Source organism: Rhinatrema bivittatum, chromosome 8, assembly GCF_901001135.1.
Source record: "Rhinatrema bivittatum chromosome 8, aRhiBiv1.1, whole genome shotgun sequence".
In the NCBI taxonomy this organism is placed as follows: Eukaryota; Metazoa; Chordata; class Amphibia; order Gymnophiona; family Rhinatrematidae; genus Rhinatrema; species Rhinatrema bivittatum.
In genome coordinates, this window is record NC_042622.1 from 248,620,016 (window position 1) to 248,638,746 (window position 18,731).

Sequence of the window (18,731 nt, forward strand, 5' to 3'; positions counted from 1 at the left end):
GAGACAGCATGTGACAGTGAGAGCCTGTGTGTATGAATGATTGTATGAGAGAGAACATGTGACAGTGAGAGCCTGTGCTTGAGCAAGATAGCATGTGGGAGTGAGAGAGAGCCTGGGTGTGTGAGTCAGACAGCATGTGCAAGAGAGACACTGTATGAATGATTGTATGAGAGAGAGCCTGAGAGTGAGAGCCTGTGTGTGTGTGAGAGAGAGAAAGCATGTGAGAATGAGAACCTGACTGAATGTTTGAGGGAAGAAGATAAATGGAGAGAAAAGAAATAGAAAAAAAGACAATATGAAAGGAACTCTTCTCCATGGTTGCCGATCTAACCTCGCCCTCCCTCACACAACAACCTGCAATTTCCTCAAAAAATCGGTGCAATGAGCTTGCACAATTTTTTAAAAACAAGGTATCCTCCATCACAGCACAATTCTCTCGCAACAGCTTCAAAATCTGTCTCCCCTCTATAAACTCACCAATCTCCCTTTCCACTTTTGATTCCTCTTCCTCCCTGGAAGTTGAGAACATCCTAAAAAAAATGAAACCCTCTTCACATTCCTCTGAAACTATTCCTTCTAAACTCTTACTATCTATACCCAAAGTGATCGCCAAACCTTTATCGAATATTCTTAACTGTTCCTTAGAGCATGGCACAGTCCCTAATTTTCTCAAGCAAGCAGTAGTGAAACCGCTACTCAAAAAACCCAATCTTGACCCTGCCACCCTATCTAATTACAGACCCGTCTCCAATCTACCCCTCCTAGCTAAAGTCCTGGAAAAACTAGTTAATTCACGCCTATCTGATCACCTAGAACAGAACAATATTCTCCCATCCACCCAACACGGTTTCAGGAAGCATTTAAGTACTGAAACCCTACTGCTCTCCCTACATGATACCCTCATCAGAGGAATCGACTCAGGATCCTCTTACCTGATTGCAATGCTTGACATTTCTGCTGCATTTGATACAGTCAATCACGATGTCCTCCTCAATATCTTGAAGAGTATCGGGATTACTGGCAATGCCCTCACCTGGATTCAATCGTACCTCCAAAATTGCTTCTTTACTGTTTTAGTGGACAACAATGAATCTGACCCCATCAGTCTCCCTCAAGGTGTGCCCCAAGGATCCTCTCTCTCTTCTACCCTCTTTAATATATACATGCTTCCCCTTACCACGCTTCTCACTAACCTTCACATCAAGCATTTCATATATGCTGACGATGTGAAACTCATCTTCCCATTCTCTGACTCTCTACAAACTGCGCTACAGAACTGGGAATCCTGTCTCTCCTCTATCAACCAACTCCTCAATGACATGCAGCTAGCTCTAAATCCCAACAAAACTGAACTATTAATCATATCTAACAGGCATCCGCTCCCAGACATTCCTTTTGCATACTCATCTACCACTTTCCCCCCGCACACTCGCAACCTAGGTGTCCTTATTGACAATCATCTCACCTTTAAACCATTCATTAAATCCATCCTAAAGGAATGCTACTTTAAGCTCCAAACGATAAAAAAACTCAGACCCCTGCTTCATTTCTCCGACTTCCGCACAGTTCTCCAGTCTATCATTTTGTCTAAAATAGACTATTGTAACGCTCTCTTCCTCGGCATCCCTGCAATACATACCAAGCCTTTACAACTTTTGCAAAACGCCGCCGCTAGGATTCTGTCAAACACAAGAAAAAGAGACCATATTACCCCCACACTCATAGAACTACATTGGCTCCCAATAAAATCACGAATTCTTTATAAAGCACTCTCCATCATTCATAAAAGTCTGTTAAACTCCAACCTCAACTGGATCAACCCCCCCCCTCCTCCCCCGCACCTCCAACAGACCCACCCGCACAGCCCTTCAAGGGACCCTTCGTGCCCAACCCATCAAAACTTTCAAACTCTCCTCTACTATTAGCAGAGCTTTCTCCCTCGCCAGCCCCACCTTATGGAACTCCCTACCCCATGATATACGCCTAGAGACACATACACCCAAATTCAAAAAAAAACTGAAAACCTGGCTTTTCCAGCAAGCCTACTCCATATCCCCCCCCACCACTTAGAATTTCCCCTTTAGAGAATTCCTCTATAATATATACTCTTCGAGCTATGACTATGAATGCCTTCGATTTAAGACTAAGAATTTGCCTGCTGTTTTTTGTACTTTGAACTCTCCTATCTGTTTATATAGTTGGTTTACTCATATTGATTTATATTTATATCTAGTTTTCACCCCCCTGTTTAATGTACTCTATTGGTTATATGTAAGGGCCCCGCCCAAAAGTTAATCTTGTTCCGCTGTTATATGTAAGGGCTCCGCCCAAATGTTTTTGTTTTTTGTAAACCGATGCGATGTGTCAACGGATGTCGGTATAAAAGAGACCTTAAATAAATAAATAAATAAAACTGGCAAAAAAATAAGAAAGGGGAGGTGGAACAAAAAAGCCTGTGACCAACCAATTAGAAAACTAAGATCAGACAGCAAAGGTAAAAAAAGAAATAAATTATTTTTTACTGATTGGCACATGTAATCTTTGGTAATGTGCAAGAGTAGCACTTTCTCTATGCTGATTTCACAATGTACGAGATCAACATGGGGGAAGTGGAAACCCACGGGACCTGCACAGAGGAGGCAGCAGAATGGGCTTCAGTGCCAATAGCAGCAATCAGCGCCTCCCCAATAGCCATGCGGCATCAGTGTCAGTGGCAGCAGAGGAATGAGAGAGGCTCTGAGGTTGCTGGCAAAAGAAAGAGAGGGGGTTTGCCTTTAGTGTGTGCCTGCCTGAGGGTGTGTCTGTATATGAGAATGTATGGGTGTTTTCCTGGGGTTTGTATGTGTGAGAATAGGTGCCGGCCTGTGTGTGGTGTGTGTGTGTGTGTGTGTGTGTGAGAATGAATTGGTGCCTGCCTGGGGGTCTGTGTGTGTGAGAGTGACTGGGAGCTTGCCTGGGTGTATATGTGAGGGAGCCAGAGAGAGTGTGTATGAGAAAATCCAGGGGAGTAAGAGTTTGTGTGGGGGGTGTGTGTGGAGGGGGAGAGAGTGTCTTAGAGCTTGAGAGTGTCAGTGACTGTAAGAGCGAGAGGTTATGGTGGGTATAAGAGCATGAATGTGTATGTATGTGACAGTGTATGTATGAGAGAGAATGGACATGTGAGTATGTGTGTGAGAGAGAGAGGATAACCTCCTAATCCTTGACAATATCAGGGTGACTGGAAATCAAGAGCTCCCACGTATGGACAGCAGGGGCTTTTTAAAATCCTTATTAGTTTTAATTATTGGGTGTTGTTTGATATATTTGCTGTTTTGAAATATTTTATTGGTGTTTGGAAAATTGTAAAAAATGTATATGATTTTAATGAATAGAAATTCTATTTATCAGTAGTTTTAAAATATTCTTTTATTAGTATGGTTTTACTATTAAACTGATGCTTTGTTTCTTGATTTTATTTGTTTTATGAGGAATGGTGGTTCTGTTTTTCCATTATTAATACACAGAGTCTGGCTTCTTGGGGTTTCCATTTCAGTTTTTGTCTAATTTGTGCGCCTTTATTTTGTATTCTGTATTTGGTGAGGGTCTGTCTCTGCTCTGTGTGTGTGACCATGATGAGAAATTCGCTAGCATAGGGATCTATAGCAATCGGGTTTGTTTTGTTTCCTCAGTAGGTGGTGTATTGGTATTCTAGGACCTAGTATAATATTTACCCTTGCTTTTTCACAGGTAGGGTTATTGTTGTTTGAGTCCTTGGTGTTATTACTGTTGTTACAATGGGATTGCAGTATAGATTTTGTGTCTTTTTTTTTTTTTTTTTTTTTTTTTGCGAGGTTTTATTTTCGTTCACAATGTGCCTGGCAGTGGAAGGTGTTTGTGCTGCTGTTACTGTGAGGTGACACCAGAATTTGAAAATATCTTTTAGTATGATGAGCTGTAAGGGAAACATTCAAGCTCCATTGTTTGGGGGAATTTCAGTGGATGCACAGAGTTACAGAACTGGAGGTGCAGGATTTATATTGACATTCTGTCCCTTCCTATAAATTCCAGACTTCACTCTCATAGCCATATAGAATTAGTTGAATGAGGCTATCAAATAATTATATAGTGCGAAACTGGCCAGCTTTTTAAAATTACGCAGAAGACCCTTTGGATTTTCTTATTAACACCAAATATTCAAAAGCTGTGTTCATCCCATCAAGCTCATATATCTCATTAAAGAGGTAAATTGAACAACAGAATAACTGTTTTATTATTGTTACTCATAAATTATAACAATAACATTAATCTTGGAATATTATATATTTTTAATATAAATGAAAGGTTTTCACAAGATAGGTTGTGTCGTGAAACATTTTATTATGTATATATTTAAGGAAACATACATAAATTGTCGAAATACATTTTGTTCGTTTAACCTTTAACCTCTGGTTTGCTAGTAGACTGAATTACTGTGTCCCGAAATTGTTTGTCTAAAAAGTGTCACCAACATGAAAAGTTTGGAAAGCTCTGCTATATAGGGTACCTTTTGGATTCTGGTCTCCCGACATCCTCTGCACAGGTACACCTCAGTGCCATTTCAGCGTACCACCAAGGAGTAGGGGATGACCTGATAACGGCTCAACCCTTCATGAGTCTGCTTATCATGGACTTTCTACAACTTAAGCCTCCTCTATGATCACTGGTTACGGAATGGGACCTAAATGTAGATCTCACAAGGCTCATGCATTCCCTGTTTGAGCCTTTGCATTCCTATGACATTAAAAATTCTAACATGGGAAATTCTTTTCCTTGTAGCCATTACATCTTCTAAAAGGGTCAGTGAGTTACAAGCCCTTCTTGCATACTCACCCTACACTAGGTTCCTCCGTGTCCGAGTGGTCCTCCGTACTCGCCCTAAATTTCTTCCTAAGGTGGCCAGTCTCTTCCCTTATTCAGTATATAGTCTGCCCACTCTTTTCCCAAGGCCTCACTCTCACCAGGGTGAAAGGTTTTTGCACACCTTGGACTGTAAGCATGCACTTGCATTCTATCTAGACCACACTGCAGTCCATAGGAAATCCATCCAACTCTTTCTTTTGACAAAAACAAGCTGGGAGTTGCAGTGGGCAAACAAACTCTCCAACTGGCTAGCAGACTGTATCGAATTCTGCTATGAGGAAGCAGACCTTCCTCTCCAGGGGTGAGTGAAGGCACATTTTGTAAGGGCCATGGCAAAGTAGGTAGCACACCTCTCTTTTTTTTTTTTTTTTTTCTCTCCCCTCTCCTCCTCTCTTCTCTCTTTTAAAGTCTCAGCCAGGCTTGGGCTCACATGCTATTTCCTGTACAGAAGAATGGAAATGCCCCCAGTCCCTCTGAGCACCGCTATCCGGGAGCTGCAACTTTGGGCATGGACTGACTGAGCACTCAACATAACCCCACTGCGCGAGTAGCTGCCGCTGCTACATGCATGAGGCCAAATCCCGCTGTCGCCCAGCTCCTTTGCCACCATTGCATCCTGGCCAACTCTGGTTCTGAAATTACTGCGAGTGAGAACCGCCTTTACATCATTGCCGCTGCTCCAGGCCCCGGGCTGCCCCTGCGTGGGCTTCCAGCCGCTGTCGCCCTCTGCACTTTCTGGAGGCGGCGGTGAAACTTCCTCAAGTTCCTTTTCGCTTCCCGATGTACATTTTGTCATCCGGAGACTCCTGGAACCGTGTTGGTGGATTTTTATCTTGAAAATAGCCGCCTTTGTACTCCGTTATGTTCTGTGCTTTCCCGCTTTGACGGAAGGTTATGTTGGGTTGCTACATGAAAGCAGACATGGTAGTTCCATTCAGATACGACTGCACAAAGCATTGGGGGATCCTTATTGGGCTTATTCGGATGATAGAGCAAGTCTGTTTTGCAGACTAAAGATAAGTCACTTCTTAGCCATCAATCCTCTTCGACTGACCGCCCCACGACACCGGCCTACCCGCGACCGGGCCTGCACCCAGCCGGACATCTTCCGCCGATGCCCTCTACCCCGCACTACTGGCGCAGACCCACCGGGGTCCCGAGCAACTCACCTCTGCCAACCCACCAGACGCCTGCATCATACAGCGTGTCTGTAACAGCGAGGGAGACTCCCAGCTCCATGTCACTCCAGTGACCGGAGCTCCCAGGCCTTTAAAAGGCAAGTCCTGGGTGCCCCGCGCCTGGCGTCACGCGCCAAAGGAGCACGACAAAGGGGCCTGCCCCTTAGAGCGCCCCTTTGAGTTGCCCTTTTGAGTCTCACTTTTTAACCTCACCCCATACTTTTCAACCACACCAGCGACTTAGTTTCTGGACTTCCACCTGTGCATGGTGTCACTCCAAACTCCTACGTGGAGCCCCCCCCCCCCCCCGTGGGCTGCCAAGAGGCCCTTGCCACTTTGCACCGGCTCCACAGAACAGAGAATCGCACACGATCATAACAGCCCGTGACAAAAACCGGATCTTCCCCAGTCCGCTTGAACGCTTAGAACGCCGTGAGCCTACCCGAGGTGGCCATCGCACCTTCGCCCTGATCGCCCGACACTGCTACCGCCTCCGGTGTCTCCACCTTGGACACAGTCGATCCCGGACGCCTTGGGGCCTTCTCATGGGCTCTGCCCTCCCGAGTGACTTCAGAGAAAACGCGTTGAACAACGAGGGATAGATCGTTCTAAACCCCCCAGCACACCCCTTGCCCCTCCCCTTCAGCCTCTCTATACCCATCTTTTGCTATCCACCATGCCCTTACCCCACCTTTTACAGCTCCTCCTACTCCACACTCTCACCTACCCATTACCCCTCCCCCACTGCCAGCCCCTGTGCTCGCTCCCTTTTCACTCCAGGCCCCCCTCACCACTTCAGTTCTCTTCCACAACTGTCCCATCCTCACACAGCGCTTATCACACTCTCATCACTTCCAGTAACCACCTCTACTGTTTTCCTCGACTCCCTTCAATTCCATATCTGTCACTAGCCTGCCTGCAGTAGCCATCATGCAGACTTTCCCAATCTCTATCATCAACCAATGGTCCCTTAACCCTAGGAAGCCACCCACTAAAGTACACACGTCACTTCCCATCATACTCTCCCCGCTTACACAATTTCTAGGCCTTACTACCTTCACACTCCTACTCTGCAACTCAGTCCATCTAAAAAAAAAAAAAAAAAAATAGTCGTTGAGGATAGGTATTTACCAACCCTCCCACCCCTCGCCTACCCACCCCTAGCTCATCCCTTAATTTATAGGCAGGTGCCACTTTCACAAAAAAAAAAAAACACCAAACATCAACAAAAACTTTACTGAGAATTCGATCAGACCCCGGTAGGCCACTACCAGACACATGGTGAATTCACTAATACATTTAAAGGACGTTAGACACATTCCTACTCCCATAGCAACCTAAAACGTAACTAGGAACTGATCAAAACTGAGATGGAAGGCAGCAGTCCAGCAGCAAGTGGGGAGCTTCCCAGTCTTTTGCATCGAGTGTCACATGTATGATTTTTTACCCACCGGTGAGAAGTTGTGCATGCGATGCAAAGAGCTCCTGGCTCTCAGCGAACGAGTTCGATCTCTGGAGGCTATAGTGGCAGAGCTGGAGGAGCTGAGGCAGACAGAGAGGTATATAGATGAGACCTTCAGGGCCATAGAAGCCCAAGTCCCAACTTCAGACTGGCAGCCCTGGTGCTACCTTGGAGGAAGAAGATCTCATGATGGGAGAGTACCAACCAGGTGCAGCAGGAAAGGATCCTGTAGCAAGGACCTGCTCTCCAGGTGATGTATTGTGCTTTCACACGGAGGATATCTCCCCAAGGCCTACTGCCCAGGCGGGAAGGGTTAGTAGTTGGTGATTCGATTATTAGTAATGCAGATAGCTGGGTGGCTGGTGGACAGGAGGATTGCCTGGTAACATGCCTACCTGGTGCGAAGGTGGCGGACCTCACGCGTCATCTAGATAGGATTTTAGACAGTGCTGGGGAGGAGCCGGCTGTCGTGGTACATGTGGGCACCAACGACATAGGAAAATGTGGGAGGGAGGTTTTGGAAACCAAATTTAGGCTCTTAGGTAGAAAGCTTAAATCCAGAACCTCCAGGGTAGCATTCTCTGACATGCTCCCTGTTCCACGTGCAGGTCACCAGAGGCAGGCAGAGCTCCGGAGTCTCAATGCATGGATGAGACGATGGTGCAAGGAAGAGGGATTCAGTTTTGTTAGGAACTGGGGAACCTTTTGGGGAAGGGGGAGTCTCTTCCGAAGGGATGGGCTCCACCTTAACCAGAGTGGAACCAGACTGCTGGCACTAACCTTTAAAAAGGAGGTAGAGCAGCTTTTGAACTAGAACAAAGGGGAAAGCCAACAGTCGCTTAGCAGCACATGGTTTGGAGGTATCTTCAAAGGATACTAATGATGCATTAGAATTAGGGCATCCCGACAGTAAGGTTCCAATAATTAGAAAAATAGTCCAAGTGCCTGTAACTAAAAACTCACCTGAGCTAAAATATTCTAACTTATCCCTATCAATTAAAAAGCAGAATGAAAATACAAACAAAAAACAAACTTTGAAATGTTTGTATGCTAATGCCAGAAGTCTAAGAAGTAAGATGGGAGAATTAGAATGTATAGCAGTGAATGATGACATAGACTTAATTATCTCAGGAGTCATGGTGGAAAGAGGATAAATAATGGGACAGTGCTATAACTGGGTACAAATAATATCGCAATGACAGAGAGGAGCACCCGGGAGGAGGTGTGGTGCTTTATGTCCGGGATGGCATAGAGTCCAACAGGATAAACATCCTGCGTGAGACTAAATACAAAATAGAATTTTTATGGGTAGATATCCCTTGTGTGTCGGGGAAGACTATAGTGATAGGAGTATACTACCGTCCACCTGGTCAAGATGGTGAGACGGACAGTGAAATGCTAAGAGAAATTAGGGAAGCTAACCAAATTGGTAGTGCAGTAATAATGGGAGTAATAATAAAATTCAGAACTTATAAAATGATTGGAATCTCATTTGATCAGGACTAAAAGTTCTATGCTCTGCACTTTTGTGTTCTTTAATTGTCTTGTAGTGCAGCACCTTGCTTTGGTGTGTTTAGACTTCAATTACCCCAATATTGACTGGGTAAATGTATCATCGGGACACGCTTGAGAGATAAACGTTCCTGGATGGAATAAATGATAGCTTTATGGAGCAATTGGTTCAGGAACCGACGAGAGAGGGAGCAATTTTAGATCTAATTCTCAGTGGAGCACAGGACTTCGTGAGAGAGTTAACTGTGGAGGAGCCGCTTGGCAATATTGATCATAATATGATCAAATTTTATTTAATGACTGGAAGAGGAACAATGTGCAAATCCAAGGCTCTCGTGCTAAACTTTCAAAAGGTAAACTTTGATAAAATGAGAAAAATTGTTAGAAAAAAACTGAAAGGAGCAGCTACAAAAGTAAAAAAAAAAAAAGTCCAAGCGGCGTGGTCATTGTTAAAAAATACCATTCTAGAAGCACAGTCCAGATGTATTCCACACATTAAGAAAGGTGGAAAGAAGGCAAAATGATTATTGGCATGGTTAAAAGGGGAGGTGAAAGAAGCTATTTTAGCCAAAAGATCTTCATTCATAAACTGGAAGAAGGATCCAACAGAAGAAAATAGGATGAAGCATAAACATTGGCAAGTTAAATGTAAGACTTTGATAAGACAGGCTAAGAGAATTTGAAAAGAAGTTGGCTGTAGAGACAAAAACTCACAGTATTTTTTTAAATATATCCGAAGCAGAAAGCCTGTGAGGGAGTCAGTTGGGACCGTTAGATGATCGAGGGGTTAAAGGGACACTTAGAGAAGATAAGGCCATTGAAGAAAGATTAAATGATTTCTTTGCTTCTGTATTTACTGAAGAGAATGTTGGGGAGGTACCCGTAATGGAGAAGGTTTTCATGGGTAATGATTCAGATGAACTGAATCAAATCACGGTGAACCTAGAAGATGTGGTAGGCCTGATTGACAAACTGAAGAGTAGTAAATCACCTGGACCGGATGGTATATACCCCAGAGTTTTGAAGGAACTAAAAAATGAAATTTCAGACCTATTAGTAAAAATTTGTAACCTATCATTAAAATCATCCATTGTACCTGAAGACTGGAGGATAGCAAATGTAACCCCAATATTTAAAAAAGGCTCCAGGGGCGATCCGGGAAACTACAGACCGGTTACACTGACTTCAATGCCAGGAAAAATAGTGGAAAGTGTTCTAAACATCAAAATCACAGAACATATAGAAAGACATGGTTTAATGGAACAAAGTCAGCATGGCTTTACCCAGGGGAAGTCTTGCCTCACAAATCTGCTTCACTTTTTTGAAGGAGTTAATAAACATGTGGATAAAGGTGAACCGGTAGATGACAATGACCACGCCTCTTGGACATTTTTTACTTTTGTAGCTGCTCTTTTCAGTTTTTTTCTAACAATTTTTCTCATTTTATCAAAGTTTCCCTTTTGAAAGTTTAGCACGAGAGCCTTGGATTTGCACACTGTTCCTCTTCCAGTCATTAAATCAAATTTGATCATATTATGATCACTATTGCCAAGCGGCTCTTCCACCGTTACTTCTCTCACGAAGTCCTGTGCTCCACTGAGAATTAGATCTAAAATTGCTCCCTCGTCTGTTCCTGAACCAATTGCTCCATAAAGCTATCATTTATTCCATCCAGGAAAGTTATCTCTCTAGCGTGTCCCGTTGATACATTTACGCTGTCAATATTTGGGTAATTGAAGGCACCCATTATTACTGCACTACCAATTTGGTTAGCTTCCCTAATTTCTCTTAGCATTTCACTGTCTGTCTCATCATCTTGACCAGGTGGACGGTAGTATACCCCTATCACTATAGTCTTCCCTGACACACAAGGGATTTCTACCCATAAAGATTCAATTTTGTATTTAGTCTTATGCAGGATGTTTATCCTGTTGGACTCTATGCCATCCCGGACATAAAGCACCACACCTCCTCCCGGGTGCTCCTCTCTGTCATTGCGATACAATTTGTACCCCGGTATAGCACTGTCCCATTGGTTATCCTCTCTCCACCATGTCTCTGAGATGCCAATTAAGTCTGTCATTCACTGCTATGCATTCTAATTCTCCCATGGCAGACGAAATTTAATGTGGATAGGTGCAAGGTGATGCATATAGGGAAAAATAACCCATGCTATTATTACACAATGTTGGGTTCCTTGTTAGGTGCTACAACCCAAGAAAGAGATCTAGATGTCATAGTGGATAACACATTGAAATCGTCGTTTCAGTGTGCTGCGGCAGTCAAAAAAGCAAACAGAATGTTGTGAATTATTAGAAAGGGATTGGTGAATAAAACGGAAAATGTCATAATGCTTCTGTATCGCTCCATGGTGAGACCGCACCTTGAATACTGTGTATAATTCTGGTCGCCGCATCTCAAAAAAGATATAATTGCGATGGAGAAGGTACAGAGAAGGGCTACCAAAATAAGGGGAATGGCACAGCTCCCCTATGAGGAAAGACTTAAGAGGTTAGGACTTTTCAGCTTGGAGAAGAGACGGCTGAGGGGGGATATGATAGAGGTGTTTAAAATCATGAAAGGTCTAGAACGGGTAGATGTGAATCGGTTGTTTACTCTTTCAGATAATAAAAAGACTAGGGGGCACTCCATGAAGTTAGCATGTGGCACATTTAAAACTAATCGGAGAAAGTTCTTTTTTACTCAACGCACAATTAAACTCTGGAATTTGTTGCCAGAGGATGTGGTTAGTGCAGTTAATATAGTTATGTTTAAAGAAGGATTGGATAAGTTCTTGGAGGAGAAGTCCATTACCTGCTATTAAGTTCACTTAGAGAATAGCCACTGCCATTAGCAATGGTTACATGGAATAGACTTAGTTCTTGGGTACTTGCCAGGTTCTTATGGCCTGGATTGGCCACGGTTGGAAACAGGATGCTGGGCTTGATGGACCCTTGGTCTGAACCCAGTATGGCATTTTCTTATGTTCTTATGTTTCTTTTTTTTTTTTTTTTATTTATGAATTTTCAATCCAATACAAGAATTTTAACAAATATCTTGTCAAATGAAATACAGGTCATTTACATCCCATATACATTTTAAAATTGCAAAATAATCATTTAACAATTGTCCTCAGTAAATGGCCCTACTAACTACAAGAAATTTTTGAGATCCGTTACTTAAAGAAAAGAAAAGGAGCCTTCTTGCAAAGAAATTAAATACTATTTATCCTAGTACATAAACCTCTATTATTCCTTATTCACCTGACTCTATTTACCGAGGAGGTTTTTTAGCTGTTCTGGGTCTAGAAAGGAATAATCCTTTCCCCCTAATTTAATTACACATCTGCAAGGATATTTTAGGAGGAAAAGACCTCCTTTCTCCTCTACTTCTTTTTTTTAATCCCAAAAACATTTTCCTACGCAGTTGGGTATTTTTTTCCAAATCGGGATAGATCCAAATTTTTTGATCAAAAACATTTTTTGATCTGTTTCGAAAGAATTTTAACACATTATCCTTATCCGTAGTGAATGCAAATTGAACTAATAGAGTACATCTGTCTTTAATATCTAGTTCATGAGACTTTTGTAATAAGTCTGATATATTCATAGATGACTCCACAATTTGTTCTTTCTCATTATCTACTCTTTCTACCTGCTCTTTTCTCTTTTTAAACCCAACATAGAAGGCTCTAACTACTACAGGAATAGCTTGTTCAGGTATGTTAAGGATTTTGATGACACATGTTTTAAACAATTCAATTGGGTTTAAGTAATCAGAAACAGGAAAATTTATGATCCTTAAATTCAATGCCCTGACAGTATTCTCCAGCAATTCTATTTTTCTTTGATATAAAATTTCATTTTTCATTTGAATCTCCTGAACCTTTTCTACCTGTTTCAACCAATTATCTATTTTACCTATTTTTTCCTGTTGTTCTTGGATCTTTTTTCTATTCTCCTTCACAGATATATTCCTCTGTCTAACTTCACCTGTTAGGTTTACAATAAGAGTATCGATCTTAACCATATAATTCCAAAGGGAATCTAATGTTACAGTACTAGGTTTCATTACTTTAATTTTAACAATCTACCGAATCAACCACATCTCCACTAGACATCTTAGGTGTACTAGAGTCTCTAGGTTCTATTTGGGATCTTTTTTCCCCCAGCAATTTCCAGATCTTTTTCCATCTGAGGTGATTCCTCCAAATTACCACTCTTTTTGGATTCATCTTCTTGCAGGTCTGATACAGTTCCAATTCCAATTCCCTCTATCCGGTTATCCTCAGGCTCTGTTAGGGGAAGAATCCCCTTATAGCCAGGGGGAGATGGTATTTCAGGTGCCCCCGGGCTTAAAGATATTTCTGAGGCCTGGTGTGGGAGGTTTGGCTCTAAACCCTCCCACACAGCGGCTTGTACTTCCGGGGTCATTTGAGAGGATTCCAACCAATCTGCTACCAGTCTTTGTCCAGGTAATGCGGTATTAGTAGAGACAAGGCGTAATCTTGCCTTTCTCTTTGTATGAGGCATAATTATTTGTAGAAAATTATAACCTGGACTCTTCTGGCCGTAGATGGAAACTAGGAGTATATTATCTTTAAGGCGAATCTCTTGAAGAGAGACACGGGCTGAGATCCTTAACAAATTATCAAGAAAAAATATAACTTACATTTCCGAAGTTTCCAGGCTACTCAGGCAAAGCCAGGCTAAGCCAGTCAGAACCTAAGGGGCGCGCGCCAGGGGCTGACGCCAGGCGCGCCACCGTCAGCAAGATTTTATAGTCCCGCCTCCAGTTCCGGTTCGGGGCGGCCGGGCTGTCAGGCTCTACCTCCGTCGTGGCTCTGGAATCTCCTTGTAACCCCCGGTTCAGGGAGAAATCGCAGGTAAATGGAGGAAAAGGGTTTCTCACCCGGTGTCTCTCTCCATGTTCTTATGTTTCTTATGTTCCTCCTAGACTCTAATCCTGACATACTCACTTTAACTGCAACTTGGCTTAATGAAACAGACATCGTACTCATTAACCAACTACCCATACACAGCTATGATATATTCTCAATACCTCGACCAAAAAGAAGAGGAGGAGGGCTTGTCCTAGTGGCTAAAAAAGAGCTCAGACTCACATTGCTCACTGCAAACTCTATATCCAAACTAGAAATTGACCTCTTTAAAGCAAATTGTTTACAAATCTGCCTTATATACACCCCACCTGGCCTCCTTGATAACAACCCTTTACCACTTACAGAATTTATCACAAAAAACATCGATCTGGACAGCCCTGCCATTATTCTCGGAGACTTCAACCTCCACGTTGACGCTACCTCCCTGCACACCCTCTTCTTCCTCTCCTCACTCAAAGCCATGGAGTTCACTCAAATAGTCAACACTCCATCCACAAAGCTGGCCACACCCTGGATTTAATATTAATTAACTCCCAAATTCAATCCAACGCAGCCCCCTCCTGCACCCCTATACCTTGGTCTGACCATTCTCTCCTAACAACCCAACTCTCCTTAATCTACAACCGCCCTGATGCCCATTCCAACAAAACCATCATATTTCAGGAAACCATGCAATAGAGACAACCTCATCACCACCCTCTTCAACAACTTAGTTAACTTGACCTCACTGACACTGAATCTGCCATTTCATCCTGGAACGAGATCACAACCAACATTGCCAACTCGATATGCCCCCTCACCACTAAAACCCTAAACACATCTAGCAACACTAAAAATCCCTGGTACGTTCCCGAACTCAAGGAACTTAAACAGGCCCTGAGATTCCTGGAAAAGAAATGGTGCCAAGACCCTACCCCACCCCTCTTGTCCAACTACAAGATTGCCCTACACAGATACCGTACTGCCATACTTAAAACTAAAAAAGACTTCTTTGTGATCAGAACACATGACCTGCAATTTAATGTGAAAGCTCTCTTCTCCTATGTAACTGAGTTCACCAAAGCCCCCAGTCCCAACCCGACAAGCTCAGACACACAATCAAAATGTGATAAACTTGCCCTCTACTTCAGTGAAAAAATTGATAAACTCATTCAATGCTTCCCCCACCACATCCTCGCCTCCCACACCACTCACTACTTCTGCACAAACTCCCCTTAACAATTTTGAACTGACCTCCTCCACTGAAATAGAAAGGATACTCCAAAAAATGAAACTAGCCAGACACCCCTCAGACACTATACCCAAAGCTTTACTATCCATCCTTAGTACCATTGCAAAACCTATTGCTGACATCTTGGGAATTGTACCTGACCTCCTTAAGCAAGCGTTGGTCGAAACCTAATCTTGCCCATAATGACCCCTCCAACATCCGACCCATTTCCAACCTCCCTTTTCTATACAAAATACTCGAAAAAGTAGTAAACACACAGCTCTCTGACCACCTTGAAACTCATAACATCCTCTTCCCTTCTCAATTCGGTTTCCGTAAACTAATCAACACAGAAACTCTCCTGCTCTCCCTCACTGACACCATTCTACAAGGCTTTTGATAAAGGTCACTCATACCTGCTGGCAGTACTTGACATGTCTGCGGCTTTCGACACAGTAAACCACAGCATACTCCTAACACGCCTCAAGGAAATTGGCATCTCCGACACCCCCCTCCAATGGTTCAAATCATTCCTTACCAATAGAGTGTATAAAGTTAAAATAGATGAATACGGATCCAAACCCATTCATCTCCACCAAGGCGTACCCCAAGGTTCCTCACTGTCCTCGACTCTCTTTAATATATACCTACTTCCCCTCTGCCAGCTCTTCTACGATCTTGACCTCCCCCACTTCCTATATGCCGATGACATTCAGATACTCGTCCCCATTACAGACTCCCTTACCTGCACCCTTAAAAGATGGGAAAACACACTTTCATCTCTAAATAGCCTCCTCACCCACCTTAAACTTGCCCTAAACTCTTCTCAAACGGAACTATTAACTTTTGCATCGCCTCATCACAACATTAATATTCCCCCCCCCCCCAATCTCTTTTTCACAACATGCATGAGATTTAGGCGTCACAATCGATAATCACCTCAACCTCCAAAAATTCATCAGTGCGACCATGAAAGACTGTTACTTTAAACTCAACACTCAGGATGCCGCTGCCAGAATACTCACAAACTCACGCAAATTGGACCATATCAACCCCGATCTCAAAGATCTGAATTGGCTCCCTATCCACCACTGCATAACATATAAAACATTCACCATCATACATAAAACATTCCACAACCAGAACATGCAGTGGCTGAAAGATACTATCCACTTCCAATAGACCTACCAGATCATTATATAAAGGTACTCTTCACACTCCTTCTCTGAAACCTTTGCATCTCAAGTCAACCAAAGAGCGGGCCATATCCATTGCTGGTCCTTATGTCTGGAACTCCATGCCACCCGAACTCAGACTGGAGCAATGCGCACAGAAATTAAAAAAAAAAAAAAAAAGTTAAAACATGGTTTTCGAAGAAGCATACCCCTAAACCCTAAAAGTGTTCAGAGTAGTTAAATCACAAGCAGATTGTGATAAATTGCAGGAAGACCTTGTGAGACTGGAAAATTGGGCATCCAAATGGCAGATGAAATTTAATGTGGATAAGTGCAAGGTGATGCATATAGGGAAAAATAACCCATTCTATAATTACACAATGTTGGGTTCCATATTAGGTGCTACAACCCAAGAAAGAGATCTAGGTGTCATAGTGGATAACACATTGAAATCGTCGGCTCAGTGTGCTGCGGCAGTCAAAAAAGCAAACAGAATGTTGGTAATTATTAGAAAGGGAATGGTGAATAAAACGGAAAATGTCATAATACCTCTGTATTGCTTCATGGTGAAGACCGCACCTTGAATACTGTGTACAATTCTGGTCGCCGCATCTCAAAAAAGATATAATTGCGATGGAGAAGGTACAGAGAAGGGCTACCAAAATAAGGGGAATGGAACAACTCCCCTATGAGGAAAGACTAAAGAGGTTAGGACTTTTCAGCTTGGAGAAGAGACGACTGAGGTAGGATATGATAGAGGTGTTTAAAATCATGAGAGGTCTAGAACGGGTAGATGTGAATCTGTTATTTACTCTTTCGGATAGTAGAAAGACTAGGGGGCACATTTTAAAACTAATCGGAGAAAGTTCTTTTTTACTCAACGCACAATTAAACTCTGGAATTTGTTGCCAGAGGATGTGGTTAGTGCAGTTAGTATAGCTGTGTTTAAAAAAGGATTGGATAAGTTCTTGGAGGAAAAGTCCATTACCTGCTATTAAGTTCACTTAGAGAATAGCCACTGCCGTTAGCAATGGTAACATGGAATAGACTTAGTTTTTGGGTTTTTGCCAGGTTCTTATGGCCTGGATTGGCCACTGTTGGAAACAGGATGCTGGGCTTGATGGCCCCTTGGTCTGACCCAGTATGGCATTTTCTTATGTTCTTAAACCACACGCATCTTAATTTCCATTGGATCATCTCTACACAACCTCACCTGCCCACCCTGGATGTTTCCTGCCCGTTACAATCTATTGATGGTAAATGGAACCTTCTCTGAAGAGAGAGCAGTTTTAAGTGGTGTACCGCAAGGATCGGTGTTGGGACCGGTCCTGTTCAATATCTTTGTGAGCGACATTGCGGACGGGATTGAAGGTAAGGTTTGTCTTTTTGCGGATGACACTAAGATCTGCAACAGAGTGGACACGCCGGAAGGAGTGGAGAGAATGAGACGGGATCTAAGGAAACTGGAAGAGTGGTCGAAGACATGGCAGCTGAGATTCAATGCAAAGAAATGCAAAGTCATGCATATGGGGAGTGGAAATCCGAATGAAATGTATTCGATGGGGGGGGAAGGCTGATGTGCACGGAGCAGGAGAGGGACCTTGGGGTGATAGTGTCTAATGATATGAAGTCTGCGAAACAATGCGACAAGGCGATAGCAAAAGCCAGAAGAATGCTGGGCTGCATAGAGAGAGGAATATCGAGTAAGAAAAGGGAAGTGATTATTCCCCTGTACAGGTCCTTGGTGAGGTCTCACCTGGAGTACTGTGTTCAGTTCTGGAGACCATATCTTCAAAAAGACAAAGACAAGATGGAAGCGGTACAGAGAAGGGCGACCAGGAAGGTGGAGGATCTTCATCGGATGACTTACGAGGAGAGATTGAAGAATCTAAATATGTACACCCTGGAGGAGAGGAGGAGCAGAGGTGATATGATACAGACTTTCAGATACTTGAAAGGTTTTAATGATCCAAAGACAACGACAAACCTTTTCCGTAGGAAGAAAATCAGCAGAACCAGGGGTCACGATTTGAAGCTCCAGGGAGGAAGATTCAGAACCAATGTCAGGAAGTATTTCTTCACGGAGAGGGTGGTGGATGCCTGGAATGCCCTTCCGGAGGAAGTGGTGAAGACCAGAACCGTGAGGGACTTCAAAGGGACGTGGGATAAACACTGTGGATCCATAAAGTCAAGAGACCGCCAATGTAGAGTGGGTGGCTCACCAGAACGATGGCTACTGCCCGGTGACAATACCCTTATTAAATAAACATACAGATGCTTACTGTGACTCCAACATCGCTCTAAGCTTCAACGGCAAGAGGAAATGTGGAAAAAAGGATTTGATATCACAAAGCGGGGAGTAGCTGGCTTGTTACGGCGGTTACTACCCCAAACCAAATAAGCCTAATACTTCACT

The 18,731-nt window shown here is 43.2% G+C and overlaps 1 protein-coding gene across 1 annotated transcript in view; it reads left to right on the top strand.

Annotated features, from left to right (window-relative positions):
- Window positions 1–18,731, top strand: part of CHAF1A (chromatin assembly factor 1 subunit A) — a 384,823-nt gene that overhangs the window by 37,861 nt on the left and 328,231 nt on the right.